A 21,546-nucleotide genomic window follows, 5' to 3' on the forward strand; every position below is an offset into this window, starting at 1 on the left:
TGATACCCAAGTCAGATTATGTATATAGAACAGGGACTTACCTAGAAAATAATTAAATTCCCACCAGTACTCAGAGTAGAATTGGCACTGAGCAATTTGAAGGCTGCTGAGTTAAAAAGAAAGGGCCGAGCAGACGAGATGGTTACCTCACTAGTATTTTTGCTAGGCCGAAAAACACTTGTGAAAATCCACCATCTCTCTAACAAGAAAAAAAACATCAAAGCAATAAGTTCGTTTCAGTGTGTAAAGGCCCTATGGAAGTAGGTAAAGTGATTCATGATAATTAACCCAAAAACAGGAAAATCATTGGGCTTGCACCATGTGAGTCATGTGAAAATGTGTAAAGGGTAAAACAGCATTTATTAACTCCACAAGAAAAATTAGACGTAGCAAATATCCAGATTCCAATAAGAGCAAAATCTAGAAGTCAAAGAGTACAGAAGCTAAGAAAATGCATACAAATAAAAATTTTTAACTTGTAATTATCTCATTAAAATAAATGAGTTAAGTTTCTCAGTAGATTGAAAGGATAGTTGTACAGGAAGAACAATAAAGTAAGAACTAAAATAGCTCTCCTGCAAACGAAATGTGTTATGGGGAAAGAGTAGAAAGCAAAGGAGAAAGATAGAGATTAGCATGTGGATAGTTTGACGAAATAGTAGTAGATTCTCTCTTAATATGCAGCGTGAAGTAGAAAGAAGTTGATTTTTTGTAAATGAAAGGAAGCCAAGAATTATGAAGGAAGTGAAGAAATTGGTAAGAAGGAGATATTCATTTGTGGTTTGTTCCATCATGGATGGTGAACGCTTACTTGAGGAGATAGTTTTGGGGAAAATGAGTAGCATTTATGATTTGTGGAAGGTACCACAAGTTGCTATAAAAATGAGATGTAAGGGAGATAGATACAAAAGATTGTCAGGAGATAAGAACTAAGACAGAGAATTGAATTATTAAGGAAAGCGCGAAATATGTTATTTCTTGGGAGGATGTAGACAGCGGGATGTGAGCTTAACGCAGGGATGATTTCAATAAGGAAGAGTGTGATATGGGAGAAGTTAATATAAAAGTTTACTGTTTGGAAAAAGGAGATAGAGATAATTATAACTGACAAAATTAGCTCTATAACAATGCAATAGGACAGTGCAGAAAGTTATGGAAAAAAAGAGGGACATATATGGTAATTTGAAGTTCTGTTACAATTTCTGCTGAAAAGAAGAGACTGCAGAAAAAAAGACGATGGAGTCAGAGTCAATGTGCGGAATGTTTATAATCTGATGTACCAGTAGTTAAAAGAACAGACCTACTAATACACTAACTTTCATCACCATCCTCTTAGTATCCATCGTGATGAAGATGAGGAAACCATAAACATTACAGTAACAGAGAAAAGGTTTGTACATATGGATGGGGATGGATGTTGATCTCGTAAACAAGATGTAATGTTATGAAGAATATAATATGGAGAATACTATGTATAGTGTAAATATGGAATTTTTGTAAAGTCTCTTAGTAATTTCGTTTATATTGTACAGCACATCTAAGTTACGAAAACCAAATGTTGATATTTTCTTAGGAGGCTAAGATTCTAGTATGTAATGTGTCTGTTAAAATATAGGTTATGTAGAAGAAGGGAATTTTCAATCCCATATTGTCCATTTAATTTTTAAAAGGTAATTAGTAGGATTAGAAATTTAATATTTTTGTAAAAGTCAACTTAAATTCTTCATTAAAGTTATGATGCATAATATTAAGATTTTTTGGGGAATATAAATATGTTTGTCAATGGGATTGTGCTTGTAATATTATGAGAAGGGTGCTGTTAAGTATAACATAAATTAAGAAGTTATTGTAAGAAACGAAGATTTCTTTAATTATAACTGACATGCTAAACTAAGGTTGAGTATGAGTAATGAAAAAGGGGAGATAATTTTAAATGAAGGAATGAAGGTTTCCTCAACTTCAATATATCTCCACCACCATTTAACTTAAGTCCTGATCTAAAAAAAATCAGTCTCTAATTTAAAAATTAATAGTGGCAAAAATTTATGAGGAATCTCTAATTTGTTTAAATTTAAAATTAAATTACAAACGACTTTAAAATAGAAAGAAAAAGGCTTCATATCATTTAAGTAATTATATAAATCAGAAAATTAGTAAGAACGTGTTAAATTTTGGAACAAACATAACTTCAGTGCTCAGATGAGTAGTATACAGAAAATCAGCTGCAGTGGAAAAATAATGAAAAAGAGACTGCAAGAACAACTGTTTGATTATGCCATATTAAAACAGAGAGTTGGTCAATAGAAATACATAACAATTGCTACAGTCAGCAGTTGCAAACAATTCTGCACTGACTTCACTCAATTTCTCAACCGTTGATGGACCTAGTGGAAAATTAAACATGGAAGGAGGAGGATATGTAAGGAGGCAGAGTTAATGAATGACAATTTTGAACCTTATATGAGCGATTTTATATGTCGTAACAAGTAGATAAGTATGACGCTTCACATACTTCGTCAATAATAAGCAGATTTGCCTATTAAAATGTACTGTATGTAATGCAAAGGGATGACACTCGCTTTGACGGTATTAAGAGTCTGAACCCAAATCCTGCATGTCAGTGGGCCATAGATGAAAAAAGTTGCTGAAGAAAACGTTTTAGTTTGGGGGCAGACGTGAGTTGCACCATCACAGCCCGAGTACAACGGAACGCTTTTAAAAAGGAGTTGGTGACCCGTGGCGACAGGGACAATGAATGCAACGGGCGATACATCGAGGAGAGCAGGTGTAAGGCCAGCGTTGCCTGCTTCGGAGGTGTTCTTTATAAAACGGCCTTGGTGAATTTCCAGGTGGATACAAACAGACCAGCGCCCTTGGTGCAATCCTGATGTATGTGTGTGCCTAGTAGTCGTCAGGAGCGGGCACAAAACGTTCGATTGGCTGGAATAAACTTGTTGGTTCACCGCTTTGTCGACTGTGAACTCGAGCAACCATGAGTTGCGCATCTTGTCACAAAATCTCACCATATTCCATAGACTTGACTGTCATCCTAAACAGTACTAAACTTAGACCTTGAATCGGATGAGTTGTAATATTGTCCAACTACAACTTGTAGAGAAGTTTCTATTTAAATTTGATATTGTTGTGTTCAGTGTAATTTCGGCTATACAGGTCGTAAACAGGACATGTCACGCTCATGTCACAAAATATGTTAATTCGTGTACTTCTTTCACCAAAATTGTGAAAATAAACCAGTTGCGTACAGCTAAACGTCGATGTGCAGGGTCCTCCGTAACCCCAGTCATTTATTCTATAGACGCTAATGCACTGTGTTTTTGGTGATGTCTGACAAACGTGAAAAGGAGTGTGAGAACATTACTTCTGTTGTTGAGTGAACTCCTTTCTTGGGTTGACTAGGTTTCCTTGTCTCTGTATGTTTACGATGTGTTTCAAGCTAAAATGATCTCTGGAAGTTGTGAAGGACACAGCAACATTTGATAATGCTAATAATATCAGCGATCCAGACAGCCATATTGTAGGTGGCACCACTTAGGAGAGGTATCTGTTGAGAGGCTAGACAAACATGTGGTTGTTGAAGAGGAGTGGGAGACATTTCTGTAGTTGCAGGGACAAAACTCTGGATGACTGACTTATTTAGCCTTGTAACAACAACCAAAACGGCTTTGCGATGTAGGTACTGAAAACAATTGAGAGCTTCGGGAAACCACAGCCGTAATTTTTTCCGAGGCCAAGCACCTCTACTGTGTAGTTACATGATGGTGGCGTCCTCTTGGGTAAAATACTGTGGAGGTAAAATAGTCCCTCATTCCGACCACCAGGTGGGGACCACTAAGGCATGGGTAACTGTAATTCGATACTAGGAAAAGCAAGAGAAGGAAAAATAGTATGTGGATATGGGCTGTGAGAAAGGAACGAAAGAGAAAGCCGCCTGGTAGAATTTTGCGCAGAGCATACTTTAATCATCACTAACACTTGGATTAGCAACTAAAAAGATTTTTGAATGGGGGCCAACCGTCAGAAGACAAAGAGAGGAATATTACGAAAATGATGGATAGATGATGTGGAGCAAGATATAAAATCTCTAAGAGTCAGAGGGTGGCAGAGAACCGCGCTGGAGAGGGCAGAATGGAGGAAATTTGTTGATTCACTTAAAACCGACACAGGGTTGTAATGCTGTGAGAAGAAGAAAACACGTGGTTTAAAAATAACGAAAGTATGAAAGAAGGTTCTATACATGGGACAGACCAGGAGAAACTGGAAGATTTCAGTTTGATTACATTATGGTAGGAGAGAGATTTAAAAGCCAGATTTTAAATTGTAAGACGTTTCCAGGGACAGATGTGGACTCTGAACACCATTTATTGTGTTATGAACTGAAGAAATTGCAAAATGGTAGGAATTTAAGGTAATGGGGCCTGGATAAACTGAAAGAACCCGAGGATGTTGAGAGTTTTAGAGGGAACAATAGGGAACGATTGACAAGAACAACCGAAAGGTTCAAAATGGTTCAAATGATTCTGAGCACTATGGGACTTAACTTCTGAGGTCATCAGTCCCCTAAAACGTAGAACTACTTAAACCTAACTAACCTAACGACATCTCACTCATCCAGGCCCGAGGCAGGATTCGAACCTGCGACTGTAGCAGTCGCTCGGCTCCAGACTGTAGCACCTTGAACCGCTCGGCCACTCTGGCCGGCCAGGAGAAAGGAATACAGCAGAAGAACAAGAGGTAGCTTTGAGAGGAGCAAGTAGGTAAAAAGACGAGGGTTATCAGGAATCCTTGGGTAACACAAGAGATACTGATTTTAATACTGATGAAATGGCAAAACATAAAAATGCAAACGTCTAAAAATGAGACTGACAGAAAGCAGTTAAGCAGGAATGGCGGGAGGACTAACATAAAGGTTTAGAAGCATATTTCACTAGGTGATAGGTGGATACCAACTAAAGGAAGATTAAAGACACCTTTTGAGGAAACAGAACCATGTGTATGAATAACAAAAGCACAAATGGATAAACAGTCCCAAGAAGGCAAAGTGAAAAGTAAAAGGAGAATTACAGGGACTACACATGAGAAATAAACTTGCAGGCAATATGACAGAATTGGAAGAGGATGTAGATGAAAATGAGCTGGGAGATATGACTTTATAATTTTATTTGATTTTGACAAGGAAGCTAAAATGGCTTAGGTCTAACCCACTGCTGCCCACACCGAAACTGAGTTTAGTGTGCGGTATCGCTCCCTGTACGTCTAGTAAAGCCAAGCAATGCCATTAAATAGTGCAAGGAGTCCCTTTACCAGTATTTTCTTGGACACAATTTCTTCAGGTCTAGTTGTTCCAAAGATTCTGTATCGTTTGCTCTCCAATGCCACGCAATCGAATATTAGGTGTGATGCAGTTTCTTCACCCTCATCACAGATCCTACACTTAGGGTCTCCTTCCGTTATACCCATTTTGTGTAGGTGTTTTTTGACATCCCCGTGGCTGGTCATCAGTCTAGTCGTGAGTTTGATCTCTTTCCTGTTCAATCGCAGGATTACAGAGCTTCTTTTAAAATATGGCTTGGGAATCATTACCTTACCATGTTTTTGTTTATGGATCATGGTCCAATATTCTACATGCTGCTGGCAGGTGTGGCCGAGTGGTTCTAAGCGCTTCAGTCTCGAACCGCTCAACCACTACGGTTGCAGGTTCGAGTCATGTGTGTGATGTCCTTAGGTTAGTTAGGTTTAAGTAGTTCTAAGTTATAGGAGACTGATCACTTCAGGTGTTAAGTCCCATAGTGTTCAGAGCCGTTTCGACCATTTTTTCTACATGCTGTTTCCTGAGCCAGTTTCGTACTTCCAGTTTGATCATAGCCTTGATGATTGTCAGGACAAGTTCTGGTCCAATAAACGGAGATGTTGCCCCCATCCTGGCCAATCTGCCGGTTTGTTCATTGCCACAGAACACTGAGTGGCTAGGGACCAACACTAGGTTTGCCCTATTGCTCCCCCCCCCCCCTACCTCCACCAAAGCCCTTTGGCATTCTGCAACAATCTTAGATCTTGTTGCAGGAGCTGCCAGTAATTTCAGGGCTGCCTGGCTGTCTGAACAGATGTAGATGCTATGGTCGTTATAGCACCTACCCACATTCTCCACCACACAGGCCCTGATTGCCGTAATTTCAGCTTGGAATACAGAGGACAGTTTTTGTAGAGAGATGGTGGCCTCCAGTCTTGGCTGAACCCTGTACATCCCTGCCCCAACGCCTTGGTCTGGTTTCGACCCATCAGTGAACCAAACAATGTCCCCAATACAGTGTCGAACTGTTTCGTCCCACTGCTCCCTGCTTCCAGTTATTATATTGTAAGGCTTCTTGAAGCAGTTTAGAGTTGTTAGATAGTCGGCAGGCATTTCGCCAGCCATTCCTATCTTTACCTCTCTTACTATGTTAGTTTGTTATTCTGGGTATCCCAATGATATCCTGTTTTTTACTAGTCTGTATGCCCCAGCTGCTGCCTCCACCTTTATCTGTAGGTGTAGTGAAGGCTTCCATCCCAGGATTTGGTGTGCTGCTAATTCCACCTGTTATGTCTAAGCAGGGCAGTCTCTGCACCTTAGCAAGCTCCTTACCTACAATCTGCTGTTCCACCTTTTTCCACCACACTACAACCCCATATAAAATCCTAGGTCTAACCACTGTGGTGTATATCCAGTGTATAGCTCTGGGGTTTGGGGCCCAGTTTTTACCACAAATTCTTCTAGCACACGCTAGAGTACTTTCTGCGTTGGAGTAGATATTCTTTATGTGAGGGGTCCACGTTAATTTCTCATCCAAGGTTACCCCTAGATATTTAACTATCCCCTTCACAAGTACAATTTCATTCAAGAGCTTTAGTTTCCAACGAGTTTTGGGTATGCCTCTTCATAAATGGCACCACAACAGTCTTCTTAGGATTAACCCTCAGATCCTGTTTACTGCACAAGTTTTGCACAATGTCCAATCCTCCTTGTGCCATATTTCTGTGTCAGCAAATTTGTCAAGTATTACTATGACAAGATCATCTGTGTAGCCTTGGATCAAGTATTGTCTGGAATTTAGTTTCTAAATGAGTTTGTTCACCACTAGATTTCACAATAAATGGGACAGAACTCCTCCTTGTAGGCAGTCTCTAGTGTTCTTCATTACCATCTTTTCATTCGTTACGGTAGACTCTACCGCCCTTCCACTAAGCATGGCACTGTTCCACCTACATATAGTGGTCCCTAGGTCATGCACCTCTGCTCGTGGAATCGAAGGTCGTGTCATTGAAGATCTCTCGATATCCAGGAAGATGCAGTAGGCTATTTCTTGGAAGTGAAGTGCTTTCTCCATCCTCCCAACGAGTTGGTGGAGAACTGTCTCATATGATTTACCTGGTTGATATGCGTGTTGGTTTGAATATAGAGGGCCCCTAATTAGCCTCCTATCCCCAATGTATACATTAAGCAGTTTTTCCAATGTTTTGGGATTGAAGGAGGACAGACTGATTGGTTTCATATCCTTGGGCTTGGTATGATCAATTCCCTGGCTTTGGAATGAAGACAGCCTTCACTGCCCTCCAAACATTGGGAATGATTCCTACTGCTAAGCTAACCCTGAATGAGATTCTCTCCTGCCTGTTACAGGGGAGCTGGGGAAATTCTATCTAGGTCAGGTGACTTGAATGGTTGGAATGTTTCCACTGCCCATTGGATTTTATTAAAATCTACACACTCCTTGGCCAATTCCCATTCCTCTCTTCGAGTTCCTGAGAACCATTGTCCCTCAAGGATTACATTCTTGTCTGTGTGGTCCGTCAGAGCATATTAAGGAAAGAAAGTTTTGAGGAGCAGTTCCAGCATCTCATGTGCTGTCTTTTTATACACCCCATCCTCCTTCCTCAACGTACCTCCTGGATTGATTGGTAGTCTAGCGAGGATATTGTGATGTCTGGCTTGAGCAGCCACTTCCTCACAGAATGCCTTCCCGGATGTCTTCTTTGCTTGTCTGATTGCTAGCTTGTAGCTGATAAGGACCTCACGATATTTAGCCCATTGTCCTTTACGTCTCGCAATGTTAAACAGTTTTCATACCTGTTTTCTTTGAATTTCCAAGTTATTATTGCACCAAAGCACACTCTTGGTGATTGTGCAGTTGTCCAAACCAAATATGAGGTCACTATGGCAGAGATAACAGCCTCTGCTACTTCCTCAATTTCTACTGGATTCCTTATGGAGATTTTAATTTCCGATAAGCCCTAGCCAAGGTCCCTCTTATATGTCCTTAGTCTGTTTTCCTGGGATTCCTATGGGTCATGGTTTGTCTGATTCCCATTTCAACCTTGAATTTAATGTTCATGTCGTCTGATGAGGATGGCTTCTACACTACATGCCATTGTTTGACATAGCTGCCCATCATCATGGAAGTCAATCACTTCTTCCTTTCTGCTATTCCTCAATGAAGGTTCATTGCCCCTATTCAGGACCTCCAGATCGTTAGCTAAAAGAAATTCAAGAAGGTATTCACCTCTACTGTTGGTGACCTTGCTCCCTCACATTAGGTTGTGGGCATTGGCGTCACATGCCACCAGTAGTTGGTCGTTGCTGATGGCAAGCCTCTACCAGTCTCCTCACCTCCAAAGGAGGAGGATAGCTGTCCTCGTAAGGATGGTATACTGAGGCCAAAATTATTTTCTTCGTGCTGCCGTTTCACATTGCTGCATTTTAATGGTCACTAGGTCCCTGGAGCAGAAATCCATCATTAGCATGAAAGAAATTCCATTTTTTTACATAGATGCACGTTGTGGAGTTTGTTAGATTTCTAGCATAAATCAGTTTACCTGCAGTGTCACCGAGTCCCGATATGCCTCCTTTATGTAAGTAGGTTCCTTGTATCAGGGCCACATCCACTTCCTGTCTCCCCCAGCAGCGGCTCAGGGCAACAGAGGCCCCTTTACTGTGCTGCAAATTAATCTGAAACGCCTCCAATCTCCGTCTTGCTGCCATCATTGACTTTGGTGTCTTTGAGAACCCTGACTGTGATCTGCGAGAACCCTAAGTACAATTTCATGTCGTCCTCTCGCATCGCCTTCAGGAACTTCTCTCCGACCTCCACCACCAGGATTTGTCCTTCTGGTACAACGTTCTGGTTGATCACTCTCCAGTCTTCTGTCGAGACTTCTGGGTTCTGAGCACATATTTTCTTGAACAGAGTCTTAGGACAGACATTTTAAGGATCTTTGGTAGTCATATAGATACCTTTGCAATCACAAGAAGATCCGCTGCTGTCTTGATCAGCAGCTTTGCATCTTCACACAGGGATATCATGGCCACCTTGTCCTTAATCCATTCCACCGTCAGCACCCCTTCACATACAAAATTGAGGACACCACAATATAGATAGAACCTCCTAAAGTTGGGTCCTGGACCAGCGTCCCCCCAATCTTTTTAAAGAGGGCCATCTGTACGCAGGAGAGCCTCTGTAAAGTTTGGAAGGTAGGAGACGAGTTACTGGCAGAGCTGTGAGAACCGAGCGTGAGTCGTGCTTCGGTAGCTCAAATGGTAGAGCACTTGCCCGCGAAAGGCAAAGGTCCCGAGTTCGAGTCTCGGTCGGGCACACAGTTTTAATCTGGCAGGAAGTTTCAGGAGCATTATCGCTAACAAGCTGCTTGGGTGGGCCAAAACCAATGAAGACATTTGGTAAATGGTAAATAGTTGTGGGAGCGCTATGTTATGGCTTGGGAGAAGCCAAGTAAATCTGGAGAACCCATCGGTAATAACCAGTACACATCGATGACCCTTCTTAGCACGAGGTAACGTCCTAAATAATCAATACAGAGCTTGTGCATAGGACAAGACTCTCGTTCAGAACTTAACAAAACCTGCTGGACAGCATTCTTGGATTTATCTACATTACACAACGGGATTGGGATATCATCTCTCTCACATCCCGGTCCATGGATGGCCAAGTTAAATGCTCCTTGATTTCTTGGAGAGTCTTATAAATACCGAAATGGCCACCCACCAACGAATTATGAAAATAACGAAAAACCGGGCGCGCCAAAGTTACAGGCAAACAGATCTTGCACTGCTTAGCCTCGCCAACCCTCGTACAGAGAATACCACTCTTAACAACATACCCATCCGACAGCTCCCCTGCCAACACACGTTGCTGAATGGGGGACCAAACAGGGTCCTGATCTTGATGCTGAGACACATCTTCAAACAAGGGGCGACTTTCACCCAACATCATACAGCTAAGACTGACTCCCTCTACCTGCTGGTTTTTCTCACTAGGTGCAGTTTCGGCGAACATCCGGCTGAGGACAGCTGGAAGGATATTTTCAGAGACCCTCACATGTTTAACTTCAAACTGAAATGCCGAAATGTGTACTGCCCACCTGGCAATACGGCTACTTTTACACGGCCTAGCCACCACCCAGTTCAAAGCTTGCTTGTCGGTTTATAATTGGAAAACCCGATGTTCGAGGTAGAAGCGGTACGACCAAAACCTCCTACAAGGCGGAGTACTTGAGTTCGGCGTCAGTTAACCGACGAGACGCATAGGCTAATGGCTGCCTCTGCCCCTCAAACTCCTGGAGGAGAACAGCTGAAATACCAGCATTAGAAGCATCAGTTTGAACAACAAACCTTTTATTAAGATCGGGTACCCCAAGAACCGGAGGACTGGCTGCCGCTGCCTTAATATGCTCAAATGCAGCTTCCTGGGCGGGTCCCCATACAAAACGCTCGCCCTTCCGCGGTAACTGATTTACGAGTGTGTCCAACTGAGTAAAATTGGGAACGAAAAGCCTAAAATAATTTGCCATGCGTATGAATTTAGCAATTCTCCTCTTGTCAGTAGGAGGAGGCAAAACCCGTAATGCTTTAGTTCGCTCTTGGTCAATGCGAATACTCTGACCCGAAACTATATGACCTAAGAAAGATACCTGTTGCTTGGCTAGCGTCATCTTTCTAGGCTTAACGATCCGTCCGGCTCCCTGTAATCTCAAAAGAACATACTGAATATGCTCCAAATGATCCTCAAACGAACGACTATAGATAACCAAGTTGCCCAAATAATTATGCACACAGACTAACTTCAAGTGGCCAAGGATATTATTCAACAAACGAGTAAGCACAGCTGCTCCAGTTGCCAGTCCAAAAGGAACTCTGTTGAACTCAAACAAGTTTCAATCGTTACAATATGCGGTAACATGTTTACATTCTTTTGCCAACGGAATCTTATAACAGGCCTGATCCAAATCAAGAGCCGTAAACCAACTAGCGCCGGCAAACCAAGTAAAAGAATTGTGCAGATCAGGTAGGTGTACTGATTCAAGAACAACCTTAGCGTTCAAACGGCGGTAGTCAACCACAGGTCTGAAATCACGCCCCTCATTTTCAGGTACAAGAAATACTGCGGAAGCATAAGCAGACGTAGAAGGCCTAATCACTCCTCGTTGGAGCATCTGAGATATCTTGGCCTTGAGTATCTTCACATTAGGACTTGAGAGGCGGTATGGAGACTGCCTAACCGGAATATTGCCGGACACCTGGATATGATAATCAAGAACGTTAGTGACACTCATGTTATCACTAAGGAGCTGGGGAAAACTGTGCAACAAATCGCGTCACTGTGAAGCCTCATGGGGAAGAGATGGGGCAGATCAAACTCGTTAGCTATGGCCTCAACGGCCTACACCCCAACAGTTCGTAAACAAAAGGTTTAGCACATTTTCAAAGGCCCAACGTCTCTCCAGGAGCGAATTTAAAGAAAATGGTGTGTCCGGAATAATCCAAGACCAATCCGGTTTCATTGATGAAATCGCATCCCAAAATTAGATTAACGGGCAGTTCCTTAACCAAGGCTAAAGACATAGGCCCGGAAAAATCACCGACCGATATTCTGCCCCGGACCCAGCCATACAGAGGCACACCTGGCCATTGGCCACCCGACATCTCTGCGACAGCGAAAGGACTGACCGAAGTTTCATGAGCTGCCCAAATTGCCAAAACCGCTGGAAGCCCCATAATGAATCCAAAAGGGCACAAACTGGCTCGCCACCTACCCGAGAACAAACGTAAGGCAAGGGGTGGGGGGTTGGGGGTGATGAGGGAGCAACCACGCGAGTACGCCAACGTCCGAAAGGTGGAATCAGAGTTCGCGGCCCACCCAGGCGTCACTTAATGGCTCTGGGTGCCCGAGGCTGAGCACAAGGCTGCGCCAAATGAGCCGTGCTGCCACACCTGAAACAACGCCGGGTTTCCCTGTCGATAACTTCAGTGGATGTAGATGTAGATGCTGCGGAATCAGCGCCGACGTCCCGCCCCTTAACCTCGTGACGTACACGGTTCTCAACTGGTAACGTGGATGCGTCACGGAGCTCTTCCCAGGTTCACAGGTGCTTACGGAAGATAAAATGCGACTTATCCGCCGCACGCATTCCCCTAAGAACGATAGAGAACAATTCTTTTCAGCCAAAGAGGCTGTCTGAACTCTATCGAAATACTGATGTAACTGCTCCTCACCCAACTGCCCTTCCCAAATGTAACGACACTCAAGCTGTCTACGATCCTCGGTGGTCAACCTTTGCCTAGTTACGAGCTCCCTTAATTGCTGTAAGGAAAACCATTCCGCCACGGCTCAAGATAGGAGATTCTGCAACTCGTCTCTAGCTAACGGGTACAACAACGACAAAAGGTGCGGAACACGAAAAGCGGCCACGTGTTGTTCTAGGTGAACCAATAACCACAATAATTTTTCCACCTGATCAAGTCGCTCCATAACCAAATAAGTAATATCTCGGCAGAAATAGGCCAGAGGATTAGGCAACTTGGCAAACACAGCATATAACTTGACAGAGGATGTAATAGTACCACCGCCGTGCTTGCTCTCACTCTCTCCTGACAGCCGAAGTCCTTATCTTCAACCTTCCTCCCACCCGACTCCAAACACGTAAGCTTAAACTGTAATGTGCTCTCCAAAGTTCCCAACTCAGTGGTTAATTTTCTGTGATGATCTTCCAAATCTAACGTGCTATCTGATTAGTTAGATGCATTAACTGTGCCTGGGCCCTATCCAGCTGACTGTCACTAGGTTGGGTTCCTCCCTTTAATAGCCTCAAACAAACATTCAATTCCCCTCCTGTCTCACCCACCACAGCCGGCGTGAGTCAACCTGCTGAAGAATGGCAGCGTGCAAATTGGTTACTAATTCTGGAACACCGCGGCCAACCAGTTGGCGCCTTATTGCCAACTTGCAGTCCTTTCTCAGCAGGCCGACCCCCAGGCACTGCCTGACTGCCGTGACGCTAAGCACCTGGAACAAGTAGCAGCCGGTGCCTCAGAACACAAACGGAACTAGAATGGCAAGCACGCTCTGCTACCAGTGAGACGCCCTGTTAAACCCGAAGGACAGGGCGGGTAGTTTAAGTTGTGGAAAGGGGCCAAAATAAGCGGCTATCAGTTGTGCTTTAACATACAAACTTTTATTTGATCAAACATTGCAAGAGACAAGAAATAAAAAAAAAACCACAGCTTTATTTTTGAAGTTAACTAGCTGCTGAATGCGCCATACAATCTCATGCCTTAAGGGCAAGACCACTTCAATTTAAAAACGGCTGAAAGCCAATAACTTAAAGCTCAGCCAAAATCAGACATTTAAAAGCCAAAACTTTATCTTAAAACAACTCCTTAACTAGGCTGAAGGCCCACAGACGCTGACGCTTCAAGAGCAAACAACTTAAATTCAAAATCGGCTGAAGGCCCAACAGTTAAAACTCAATAACATTAATTTTAAAAATGCTTCACCTGACCAGAGCACAACAGGGAGTTCAATGGAACAACGTGGAAGTTATGGGCGTCCACAAACAATTATACACTGAGCTGTCAAACTACACAAAGTGCCGGACAGCAACAACACGATGTGGAAAATATACTGCCCGAATTTACGTCAACGAGCAGGGCAGATAACCGAACGTTAACGGCCACAAGGCAGAAGATTGCGCTGGTGCACGTCAGTTGAACTCCACTGGAGGGTGGCAAAATTTGCCAACTTGAAACCACACGTTGTTGCTCGTGGGAATATCCCAACAGCCGACAACGAGCTCCAAACGACACAATGTGACAGTCGTGACTTGCTGGTAGATTAAGTCAAAGCTCAACTTTCATGTCCAGGATCGGTGAGCCTCGAACCTCGTAGCAATGGGAACAGCACCACACACTCCGACACTGCGTAGAGGCCGCCAGTGGGCCCGGCCAAACCACGCACCACGGAGATTTGCCCAGTGCTCCATGCCAACCGACCAACCGCCCGCACGCAGCTCAACTGTAGTAGGGGCTGGGGGAGGGGTTGCCCAGAGCGCTGTAGGGGAATCGCCGAGTGCTGGAAGTGCCGCTTTTAACTAAAATCTACGTTCACTTTTCTTGTAAATATTAAATGGAGCCCCTCAATGTCCACACTTGCGTGGTGCCCATTTAAAAAATTTACTGTCACCTCTGCTTTCGTCTGTACCTAAAAGGAATCCCGACGAAAATGCGTAGATTTATTTTCTCCTGGCTTGTTAACCATTTGTGACGTTCAGAGAAGCGCCGTCAGTAGAGAATTTTGAGTGAAAACTACAAATTTCCCTGGTTGCCATGTCAAAATTCGCTTATTTCGCCAAAACACAGTGGTGTTTATTCTGTCTAGCCTCACGGAGATATTGTACAGACACAACTGCGATAGAATTCTGAAACAGCGGCTTATTAAGTGAGAAACTGAAGAAAAGTAAAGTAAGTAGCTTATGAAAGAGCACATCATCTCTACAAAAGCCAGCCGCTGTGGACGAACGGTTCTAGCCACTCCAGTCTGGAACTGCGCCACCGCTACGGACGCAGGTTCGAATCCTGCCTCGGGCATGATTGTGTGTCATGTCCTTAGGTTAGTTAGGTTTAAGTAGTTCTAAATTCTAGGGGACTGATGACTTCAGATGTTATGTCCCATAGTGCTCAGAGCCATTTCAACCATTGTTTCGTCACGAAAATAAGTGTACTGTGTTCCAACATGTTGTTCCAAAACCCATAGCATTTTTCGTTTCACCAGCTACCGATGGTTCTTAAAAGTTACATTCATTCACAGAAAAAGTGTGTAGTTGGTTAAAATGGCTCTGAGCACTATGGGACGTAACTACTGAGGTCATCAGTCCCCTAGAACTACTTAAACCTAACCAACCTAAAGACATCACACAGATCCATGTCTGAGGCATGATTCGAACCTGCGACCGTAGCAGTCGCGCGGTTCCAGACTGCAGCGCCTAGAAGCGCTCGGTCACACCGGCCGGCAATGTGTGTAGTTATTCGAATTACACGGTGGTAGGGAAGTTTTACGTAATGACGATATGGTAAAATACTCTTCTCCTTGCGTGCTATCACTTGCCAAAATCTCATTTCGATATCTGAAACCGTTTATGAAATATGAGGAATGATGTGGATATTTGGGTTTATCGTTTGCGCGGCACGATCTCTAATTCTTGTGCTACATCGGTTCAGTTTTCTAGAGACTGGTGGCCGATAGAATCTCTACTTAAGTCTAAAGAAAACTTCAATATGTTAGCTAAAATTCACACGCAACAACATATTATGTAGTATTCACTGAACGCAACATCATAGCGACTTATATTTTTCATTACACACTTTTCCGAATTTCGGACAGTGTCTTATTTTCATGTAAATGTCACAATAACTATGACCATTAACGAAAGGATGGACACATCCTCATGAACCTGACATATAAAGCTATAAGTATAGCAAAAATGAAATTTTGGTCAAATGGTTCAAATGGCTCTGAGCATTATGGGACGTAACTTCTAAGGTCATCAGTCTCCTAGAACTTAGAACTAATTAAACCTAACTAACGTAAGGACATCACACACATCTACGCCCGAGGCAGGATTCGAAACTGCGACGGTAGCGGTTGCGCGGTTCCAGACTGCAGCGCCTAGAACCGCGCGGTCACCCCGGCCGGCCGGAAATGTTGTTACGGAATAGTTTCTTTAAGATCGCTAGAGAAAGACTGCAGGTTACACGGCTCAATTCCGTCATCGCTCTGATCGGCCGGAAGGTGAAAACAAGTTCCGGCCTTCCCGTCTGAAGAAACGAATGAACTCGGCCTGCGCTTTGTACCAAAAGTGGTTACTGCCGCATCGGAAACCGTACCCTGTATTAGCTGCTGCTGCGCTGTTATCACTGCGACGCCGTCGTGCGTGCTATGAAACTGCAACTGACATCGCGATGTCGCTACGATCACGAGCGGCAGCTGTTCTCTCGTGTGCATCGGGCCTACAAACTGCACACCTGTGGTACCAGATCCCATTCCACCCCCAGCGCAACCCTGCCTCCCTCCCCTCCCCCCCCCCTCCCCCACCCCTGTCAGGCGCTATTGCGGTAGGCGGCGATAACCGCTGCATAGCTGCAGCAGCAGCCAGCATTACGTCACGATGCACAGGAACACATCGGCATTTAGCTGCTGTCATAATCAGTTCACCTGCGCTGTCTGCATTCTTCATACAACAAAAAGAATTTGTTTCACTCTGCAGAAACTGGGTAGTCTAATGGTGAATACCGTACATTTATTAGACACGCACGATGTCGCAAAAACACTGATACGAAAATCGTTGTAAGCAAAGATAAACCTTCAATGAAACAACTACGATGTAGCGTGTGCATACAGGTTTTGCAGTAGACATAATACAGGATTTCTGTACTGTTTTCTACAGCTCAAGAGTGCATTTTTCATGTAAATTCAAGAGAAACAAAGTATTTTGCGTTTCAAAACACAACTTGCTCAAAGCTACTGATAAACCGCTATTAATTACACGTTATGGGTGAGTTACTTGCATAAAAACTGATTCTGAAAAATCTAGAGTCACGCTACGCGTGATTCTGAGGACAGCAACGAGAAAACTCAAGTCAACAGAAATGTTTATTTACTTTCAAATATATTTCGCAGTAACGTATATAGCGAGCGAATGGAGAACTTCCTGGCCATTTGAAAATTTGGAGCGCCTTTAGAGGCCCAGATGAGATGAGATGAGATGTTCTCCCAAAGGCTTCTTCCTCGCTTTTATAACGGATGTGCTACGTCTTCAATTCTTGCAACTGAGCCCCCAATAATCTTCTTCAAGCGGCCCTCTCTACCTGAATTTCGTCAATATATGTGCTAATTAGCCAAAATCTTTGGTTCCTTAAACCCTTATCACCTGAAAAATTTTTTACTCGAAAGGAAAAATCAAAACTGATTTTCTCTAACTGGCAGCGAACTATTATAGGCTACATAATCTGTTCTAAACTATATTATACCTGTCATGTATAACTGGGTATGTCGCATATAACCAACAGGCGTTCGAGAAATTGAATATTTATAACACTTCATTTTGTAAAAGATTTTTGTTTAACACTTCTATTATACATTGATAGGATTTAATTCATTGAAAACGAAAAATATGTGGCGGATTATTTTTTAATATCTGTATATGGTACATAGTAGCGTTGCTCGTAAAATTCCCTTAAACAGTTAAGGCTCTCGAAACTACTCTGACAGATTAAAACTGTGAGCTGGACCTCGACACGAATTCTGGAGCTTTTCCTTTGTTCCTTTTCATTTTGTTCATCACTAATCTCGCCATTTGGTCTGTGGAGACCTCATATGCAAGCTCACAGTACGCTCCAACAAACACCTGCATGGACCTCTGCCAACTATTTGTGCAGTTTGGTAACAATCCGCCCCCCCCCCCCCCCCTAGTTGTGAAGTACCCAATTTCTTACGTTCGCGACACGTGAACGACCACTTGTGGAACAGTACAGTGTACCAACATGTCCAGTCTGGCGACCTGAAAGTTTGCAGGGCGCACGGCACGGTCGATTGCTAACTTTTTAGTTAATGTGTTTCGTTTCTCTGTCCGCTATGTCACGCCCCCTCTAGCCACTGCAGTCCCATGGGAGGGGAGGAGGGGGGGGGGGGACTTCGCTGCCAGATCTCAGGTTGTTCAAAATATTCAAATGTGTGTGAATTCCTAAGGGACCAAACTACTGAGGTCATCGGTCCCTAGACTTACACACTAGTTAAACTATCTTATGCTAAGAACAACACACACATCCATGCCCGAAGGAAGACTCGAATCTCCGAAGGGAGGGGCCGCGCAATCCGTGACATTGCACCCCCAACTGCTCGACCACTCCGCGACGCGTCTCAGGTAGTGATGCGACCCCTGCCAGCTTCGCCTTGCATCTCTCCCTGTTGGGAGAGCATTTGACCACAAAGGCGAAGGTCGCGATTTCGAGTCTCTCTCCAGAATACAATATTCACCTGGCAGGAAGTTCCATATCACCGAACACCACACTGCAGAATGAAATTTTCATTCTGGAATGTATTCCCTGATTTAGACACAGATGAATGCGTTACAACACACAAATGCGGTGTGTCATTCACAGTTAGGTCTTTGACACTGAAGCGCCAAAGAAACTGGTATAGGCATGAGTATTCAAATACCGAGCTACGTAAACAGGCTGAATAAGGCGCTGCGGTCCGCAACGCCTACATACGGTACTTGTAAGACAACATGTGCTTCACGCAATTGCTAGATCGGTTACTGCCGTTACAATGACTGGTTATCAAGACATCACTGAGTTTCAACGTGGCGTTATAGTTGACGCACGAGTGACGGGACACAGCATCTCCGAGATAGCAATGGAGTGGGAATTTTCCCGTACGATCATTACACGAGGGTGCCGTGACTACCAGGAATCCGGTAAAATGCCGGGCGCGGTGGTCTCGCGGTTCTAGGCGCTCCGTCCGGAACCGCGCGACTGCTACGATAGCAGGTTCGAATCCTGCCTCGGGCATGGATGTGTGTGATGTCCTTAGGTTACTTAGGTTTAAGTAGTTCTAAGTTCTAGGGAACTGATGACCACAGCTGTTAAGTCCCATAGTGCTCAGAGCCATATGAACCATTTTGAATCCGGTAAAACATCAAATCTCCGACATCGCTGCGGCCGGAAAAAGATCCTGACCTTAGCTGAGCTGTCTAAGGCACTGCAGTCATGGATTGTGCGGTTGGTCCCGGCGGAGGTTCGAGTCCTCCCTCGGGCATGTGTGTGTGTGTGTGTGTGTGTGTGTGTGTGTGTGTGTTTGTCCTTAGGATAATTTAGGTTAAGTAGTGTGTAAGCTTAGGGACTGATGACCTTAGCAGTTAAGTCCCATAAGATTTCACACACATTTGAACATTTTTGAGATCCTGACCGAACGGGATCAACGACGGCTGAAGAGAATCGTTCAACATGATGGAAGTGCAACCCCTTCGCAAAGTGCTGCAGATTTCGATGCTGGGCCATCAACAATTGCCAGCGTGCGAACCATTCAACGAAACTTCATCGATAGGGGCTTATGGAGTCAAAGTCCCACTGGTGTACCCTTGATGACCGGACGAAACAAAGCTTTACGCCTCGTCTGGGCCTGTCAACGTGGACGTTGGACTGTTGATGACTGGAGATATGTTGCACGGTCGCACGAGTCTCGTTTCAGTTTGTGTCGAACGGATGGTCCTGTATGGGTATGGAGACAACCATGGACAATGCGTGTCAGTAGAGGACTGTTCAAGCAGGTGGAGGCTCTGAAATGGCATGGAGCGTGTGTAGTTGCAGTGATATGAGACCCTTTGTATGTCTAGATACAACTATGACAGATGAATCGTAAATAAGCATCCTGTCTAATCACCTGAATCCATTGTACATTCCAATGGATTTCGGCAATCCCAGCAAGACAATGCGACACTCCACACGTCCAGAATTGCTACAGGGTGGCTCCAAGAACACTCTTTTGAATTTAAACACTTCCTGTGGCCACCAAACTCCCCAGATATGAACATTATTCAGCATATCTGGGATTCCTTGAAACGTCCTGTTCGGAAGAGATCTCCACTCCCTCGTACTGTCATGGATTTATGGACAGCATGGTGTCAGTTCACTCCAGTACTGGGTCAGACATTAGTCGAATCCATGCCACGTCGTGTTGCGGCACTTCTGCGTGCTAACGGGGACCCTTCAAGATATTAGGCAGGTGTACCAGTTCCTTTGGCTCTTCAGTGTATATCTTTGGTTTGTGTATGTAAAATAGTTCAAATGGCTCTAAGCACTATGGGACTTAACATCTGAGGTCATCAGTCCCCTGGACTTAGAACTACTTAAACCTACCTAACCTCAGGACATCACACACGTCGATGCCCGAGGCAGGATTAGAACCTGCGATCGTAGTAGCAGCGCGGTTCTGAACTGAAGCACCTAGAACCGCTCGTCCATAGCGGCCGGCTGTGTATGTAACGTGAGGCCAATGACGAAGAGCATAATTTAGGGTAGACTACCTGTAACCGTTTTTTCCTTCTTTTTGTCCTGAATTTTTTTGTTCTTGAAGTGTTCGTCTCCCATTTTGGATTTCAATTCTTAGTAGATCATTTTGTCTCTTATGAAGAATTTTGAAACTGCCACTTTCCCTTTCCGTAGGTAGTACACGAGCTTTTAAATTACCGTTTGCGCTTGGTGAAGCATAAAAACTCGCGGATACATCGCAAATTATCGAAAATCTTCAGAGATCTAGCAGTTCATTCCAATTTTCATATTGCAATGAAAGTGAAATGTAAACAGCCAAAGCAGGGTCTGTTGTTCATATGAATTCTTGGAAACTTGTAACAGATTAAAGTACATATATGTATGTAATGAAAACAATTGGTCACTGAAGTATTTTGGTGATACAAATGAACGGAAAAATTCTCATTCACGTCGCTTCATTTAATTTCTTGCATGCGCCTGCACCCAAATGCGTAACGATGCGAAATTCATACATACGGTATTTTAGAATTTAGTTTCTCTCACCAAAATATGATTTACGTCACATCAGAAATATTATAGTACAAGCGAATAATTTTCGGGACAGAACTTTGTATCTACGTAGCTGTGCCTTAAACTATCTAGAGGGACGGCACGTGTCAGATGGGTTGGCGGTTCCGCCCACCATACTGCACATACACCCATTGGCACTCAATAACTGTCGGCATTCCATTTATTAGCGTCGCTCTGGTATGTCGCGAATTCGTGACTCTCGGCATTAGCTGCTTCACGACAATGGTTATTGGAGTCCACATTACCGAAATGTAAAAACAATAGCATGGGAAAGTACCCAAGTCATTGACCATCACTGAACTTGGAACGCTGTATAATAAAACTGCGTTACAAGGTGGCGTTAACAGAAACATCGTGTAACATAATTACCACGGGATGCAACCGAATTGTTAAACATAGATGACGTTTGCACCAAACATAAAACAAGAGGCAGATTACTCACAGCCCACTGGTCAGCTCACGAACATCTGACAAGCAAAGCACTCTCTCTTTCTCTCTCTCTCTCTCTCTCTCTCTCTCTCTCTCTCTCTCTCTCTCTCTCTCTGCTGTAGTCGGAAAGTACATTGTTTCCGCTCTCAGTTTCTACA

Source organism: Schistocerca gregaria, chromosome 7 (assembly GCF_023897955.1).
Source record: "Schistocerca gregaria isolate iqSchGreg1 chromosome 7, iqSchGreg1.2, whole genome shotgun sequence".
Lineage (NCBI taxonomy): Eukaryota > Metazoa > Arthropoda > Insecta > Orthoptera > Acrididae > Schistocerca > Schistocerca gregaria.